At 42.3% G+C, this 6,112-nt stretch overlaps 1 long non-coding RNA gene across 1 annotated transcript; it reads left to right on the plus strand.

Moving 5' to 3' along the window:
- Window positions 1-501: 501 nt before the first annotated feature.
- On the plus strand, window positions 502-1,043 carry LOC119477485. Its single transcript, XR_005204237.1, has 3 exons — window positions 502-556; window positions 718-885; window positions 1,024-1,043. It is a non-coding gene; the product is annotated as an uncharacterized LOC119477485 (long non-coding RNA).
- The last annotated feature ends 5,069 nt before the right edge of the window (window positions 1,044-6,112 follow it).

Consider the following 6,112-nt stretch of genomic DNA (forward strand, 5'->3'; position numbering starts at 1 on the left):
GATGCATAACCAGGACAGTAGCACACATGTAAATGGACTCAGGGGTGCACACAGTGTAGCGTACCATTTAGTAATTTCATGGTCAGGGCTGTGCATCAAAATTGCTGTGTCATGAAAACAGATCCCGAGGTGTTTAGAGCTACAAATATAAAAGCTTTCGTGCACTGGGGGAGGGGAAGGGGGGTGCGACCGCCCCCTTTGGTGCCCCCATGTTCGCATATAATGCAGCAAAAGGGCCTTCTTGGATGCCCCTGTGGTAGATAAAACACAAAGAAGTGCCCTCTAGGGTTCCCTTAAATGGAGAAAACATGATAAAGTTCCCTCTATAGGGCACCCTTCCTGTAGAAAAAACGTAATACGGTGCCCTTCCAGTTGAGAAAATGTGATAAAGTGCCCTCTACAGTGTCCTTCTAGTAGAGAAAACGTGATTTGATGCCCTCTAGGGCACCCTTCTAGTAGAGTAGAGCCAGTAGTGCCCTCTAGAATGCCCTTCCAGTGGAGAAAACATGACAAAGTGCCCTCTAGGGTGCCCTTCCAGTAGAGAAAATATGATAAAGTGCCCTTTAGGGCGCCCTTCCAGTGGAGAAAACATGACAAAGTGCCCTCTATGGTGCCCTTAGAAAACATGATGTGATGCCCTTTGGGGTGCCCTTCCAGTAGAGAAAACATGACAAGGTTCCCTTCCAGTATCCTTTCCAGTAGAGAAAACGTGATGAGGTGCCCTTTAGGGTGCCCTTCCAGTAGAGAAAACATGACAAGGTGCCCTCTAGGGTGCCCTTCCAACAGAGAAAACCTGATAAAGTGCCATCTAGGGTGCCCCTCTAGTAGAGAAAACATGATAAAGTGCCTTTTAGGGGGCCCTCCCAGTAGAGAAAACCTGATAAAGTGCCCCACAGGGCTCCCTTCCAGTATCCTTTCCAGTAGAGAAAACGTGAAGCGGTGCCCTCTATGTCGCCCTTCCAGTAGAGAAAACACGATAAAGCGTCCTCTAGAGTACCCTTCTAGTAGAGAAACTGTGATGAGGTGCCCTCTAGGGTGGCCTTAAAATAAAAATAAAGGCTGCCCTACATGCAACAAAATGTGATGTGCACTAGTGCCCCACCAGTGCAGCTGGTGCCCCTGCCCCTCAGTCAGCCTGAGGGTGTATGTTGTATCGCCGTTGTGATACATCAATGTTAAAATGTCACAGAGTATTACTGAAAGTGCAATTTAGTAAGTCAAAAACGTAGCACTTTCCGTTGAAGAGCTTGTCATCATGTTTCCTTGATCTGTCCCGAAACTTGAAACATGCCAATATTTCACACAGTATCTGCAAAGACATTCCCCAGACGGCCAGCGATGGCTGAAACAAGCCCCCGTGTGAAGGCTCTGTGTAAGCTGGCCCCAGATGCTGAAGGAAAATAGAGCAGACAGCGAGTTATAGCCAACAGAAACAACCGGACAGAGTGACGGTCGAGCTCTATGGGAGGCAAATACAGCAGACAGGTGCATCATTTCTTTGGACATTTTGTTTTAGGGTTCGGGCTTCGACAGAGGACGATGGCGCGTCTGTATGTTTTCACACAAGCATGAAAGGCCACTGTAACATGGACAATAAAAGTCAGTCAAAGAGACAGTAAAGTGTTGGAATGGCTGGTCGGGAGGTTTAACTACAAGCCTTTACCTAAGCATGACTTCAGCCTGTGGACTTTGGAGCAGCCCAAATGTGAATTAATTTTTTTGTCATACTGACAGGCCAACATATAAGGGGGATTTCCTGGAAAACATCTGCAGCGTGTTAGGCTGTAAACTATAGCCGTATTTATACAGCTAGATCAATAGAATTCAGCAGGGAATACCTCTCTGTGACCCACGCTAACAGATGCTGGAGCTCCGTCACAAGGTCAGTGCTGGTTGGTCAACACTTCTCATTCTTAGCTCAGATCAATCCACTAATTAGGCCGGGTCATCCGTACTGTATGTGTAACTAGCATAGTCATGCTAACAGGGTGTTCATTATATGTTACCGATCCAGCTTCTGATGGCCATTATGATAATGACATAAGAGTGCTGATGCAGGTTGAATGTGGTGGAACTGAGCACAGTAACCCGAGGGTGAAATATCTCAGTACTGGAGAGTTTTTAGAGAGTTTCAGTCCAGAATTAGCAGTCCATTATACCCTGAATGAAATGCATTACAGCATCTGTTACATAAAATCACTGCTGGCATCAAAGCAGCACCAATGAGTCAACCTAAAGACCTCTGCTTTAGAGAGAAAAAAAAGCTGTACTTTTCAAAATCAGTTTTGTGATTTAAACAGGATGTGTTTTTGTAATTAAAGCAAGTATATTTTCTTTTGAAATGATGAAATAACACAATCTTTCTCTTATAAATAAAAGGTGAGTTCATGAGCAATAAATCACACCCTTACTCAATTCAATACACTTAGGGGGCTTATGCTGCTACAGCCTTACTTGGGCTGGTAAGACCACTAGTTTCAGGTGGCTAATGTTAATAAACGTTATAAATGTAAACTTTAATATTTAAATAAGGTAGCCAATGCTGAAGTGCCTTAAACTTGCATTCTTGAGCAATCTATGAGAAAATAAGCCTACTTATCACTTGATTTATTACCTCAGTAGACATGAGTTTATGGTCTCAGTCTCTAGTTTCAAGTCTTCTTCAATACAGCATGATGTTCATTTAATAAATTATGGTCCCATTTAGAGTCAAATAGACCATAAAGCAGGGGATGCTTTAGGGCCCGGCTACCTTGTGATTGACAGGTCGCTACCACGGCGTTGTCCGGTCTGTGAGTTGTGTTCTAAGTGTTTTCGTCTTAGAACTTTAACCCTTTCACGGTGTGTTTTCAGTTCATGACAGTGTTAATTTTGGCAGCTATTTTAGGATTAGACGTAGTCTTTTAGCTTCTATCCTAGCTTTTATTTTTAGCTTGTTTTTATTTTCTAATCTTTAATGTTTTTATGTTTTTATAACTGTTTTAATTATGTCTTAATGTTCTTTTGCACTTTGTCGCAATGTTCTTGAATGTTTATGTAAAGCACTTTGAATTGCCCTGTTGTTGAAATGTGCTATACAAATAAAGCTGCCTTGCCTTGCCTTAAAACGAAAATGCTTATTAGTTTATTAGTTTCTACATTTTAGTCATTTTTGTTCTAGGTTTAGTCACCAAAAAGTAATTTGATTTCAGTCAAAATGTTTTTTCTCTTAATTTTGTCAGCTATCTATTTAATTTAATCTTAGTTCTGTTTAGTCATGAGATTATATTGAACATTTCTGTCATTTTAGTCAAATTTATTTCAAAAAAATTGTATCTTATTATCTGATGAAAAACACAGGTGGAATGATTAGGAGTGCATCTTTGCAGTTAGTTTGAGTCCTCCTGACTCCACTCTGCCCGCCCAACATGTAAAAATAAGAGTTACTCAACCACCCGGACTCGACCCGACCCGCAAACTGCCAATTTTCCGCATTATAGTGGCACAAATGTTCAGGACTGAGAAAGTAGAGATGGACTGAGCGCCGCATGTTTCATATCGTCACCATTTTCTAAAAATGTTCTATTCAGCGTTCGGTTGTACTTAGCTTGACCCTCTCGTGTCACTTCTGGTTGCAAAAAAACAAGATGGTGACGGCCAAAAACCAAGATGGCGGCGGCTAAAACGTCAAAATCTTAAAGATCACGGCAGTCCACAAAAAAATAGGTGACATCACCGTAACTACGTCCACTTCTCATATACAGTCTATGAACTTAACTCGTGACTATAAAAAAACTCATCTAGACTTTGCATACAATATTTGACAAAACAGTCTTAACTCAAGGTTCAGATACAAGCTTTTTCCAGGGCTTTCAAACACATCTCATGGTCTTCATCAGTGAATGGAGCTTTTTTTGGACATTGGACATTATTTATTTTTCTTTACTTTATATAATATATAAAATATAATACTTTCAAATCTTCATTTTTCATTGTGTTCCCACCAAATGAAAATGGAAAATGAAATTTAAAAAATGGCCACAATACAATGTAATGCATGTGTTGGCTCGCCTGAATCCCGTGTCATGTTTCTTATCCAAAAACAGATGTTTTCCTACCTGCCAACAAAAGGTCTTAATATAAAAGAACACATTAATATTATCTGGACTACTGAATCCTTGCATATATTCCTTTACAGGCAACTCAGTGGTGGACACTCGCAGAAAAACTGCTTCCATGTGCGGGAACCAGCGAAACAAGGCCACGTTGCTCATAGGTCAGGTCATTTCCAAAAGTCATGACACACTTGTCACAACATTCATCTCGCCTTGTGAAACGCATGCCCAGTCATATTTGAGAGACGGAGACAGGCGGGCGGACAAAGACGTGAGCGTGTAGCACGTGAAATCATTTTCATGGTCCAGAAACATGGAGATTTTTCTGCTTTTTTTTTTCCCACCCCTCTTATCATGAGCTCAGACAATATCTTCTAGTGACTCTGTGGCTGTCACGCTGAGAGATAGCGAGGCGAGGAATGTGAGTGGCGAACAGCTTCTTCATGACAGTGTATTGAGATAGTACACCCACACATGTACGCACTCCTTCTGGTTAAAAGGAAAGCAGCATAAAGGGGCTTGGTAAACAACATTTTGCAGCCAAATCAGTGCTGTAATGACAGTATAGGCATGCAATGAGACGCTGACAAAGAAACAAAGAGCATTGAAATGCATTGAGGCACAAATTCACCATGCATTTCAGATAAATAGCCCTTGAATAGAAGGAAATAAAGTGTGTGCCCTTGGTTGGTATTTCTCACTCGGCGCAAGCTAATCGCTAACAGGCGAGCAGCTGAAACGAGCCGATGTGGATCTCGATGTGAAAAAAAATCCCCAGGACGAGACTTTTACTCATGTTATATGAGCTCCGGGGCAACAATGTTAATGTCGCTAAGTTGCAATTCAAGATTTTTATTATAGATAAACACCTCGGACTGACGCTGTTCATAAAAAAAGTATTAAGAATTTATGTCGCGGTATTGAGTGTTGAGTGGGCCACATGTCAGGATTTTTAGCACCTCGTTAAAAGTCAAGCACAACATGAATTATGCATGGTGAAATATTGTTCCCCTGCCCTCGCTGTGTTTCGGGGGATATTGTTGGGTGCAGAGACAAATCTAAGCGCCACTTGAGCTGTTCCATTTAGGAGCAGTTTACATATCTAAAGAGGGCTATGGGCGAATTAGGATCACACGCATGAATAACACAGGAGAGGCGTAAAGAATTTGTCATCAGCGGGGGTGAGTAGTGACTGCTAGGAAACGTCTGCGGTTTGCTGATAGGAAACGGGAGCGAAGCCTGTAGTAAACTTCAACAGCTCCGAGTCAGATTCGGGATCTACTCGCACTCCGTAAATCACATCGCTGGGAACTCCTCGGATCTGGCACTCGGTAAATCACACCCCACACCCCCACCCCTCCCAGAAAGGTTCAAGTTTGGAGGTTAAGCAGCAGACAGGGTCCCATGATCCTCAGGGTCACTTTTTAGCTTAAGGGAAAGACGAGCTCGCACCGAAAAGTCTTCAGTGGGGCCCTTAAAGGAGGAACTGACCGAATTTCATTTCAGTCCTGAGATACGAGATGGATTATTATGATTTAGGTGGAGGAATGTTGGCAAAGACAGACTGAAGTCTTTACTCACAGCCATATGACATCACCTTACTCATATCCACACACTGTTTTTGGCATCCATCAACACAAAACCAGCTTTATCACCCTTTTATAAATGTTAATTTAGTGGATACATTTAAAATGCTGGTGTTGTGTTGCAGTGTGAATGATGAAAATTGAGCTTTTTCAAAAAGTGTGGCTAACTTCACACAATATGGTGGTTTATCATGTTACTAAGTGCATTTACACAAGTACTGTACTTTAGTACTTTTCTTGAGTATAGCATATGGCCTGGGCTTTCAGCAGCGTGGTGTCGGTGTTGGCTCCAACCCGTTCTTCTCACTCCCAACTCGTCAAATACCACCGTTTGGTCAGCGCCCCTCGGCACTGGAAACCGACGCGTGGAGGCACCCTTTAGCAACAGTATGTGACGTACCGGGCTTTCAACTAACTCCAATGTAAATCCAC

Source organism: Sebastes umbrosus, chromosome 18 (genome assembly GCF_015220745.1).
Source record: "Sebastes umbrosus isolate fSebUmb1 chromosome 18, fSebUmb1.pri, whole genome shotgun sequence".
NCBI lineage: Eukaryota > Metazoa > Chordata > Actinopteri > Perciformes > Sebastidae > Sebastes > Sebastes umbrosus.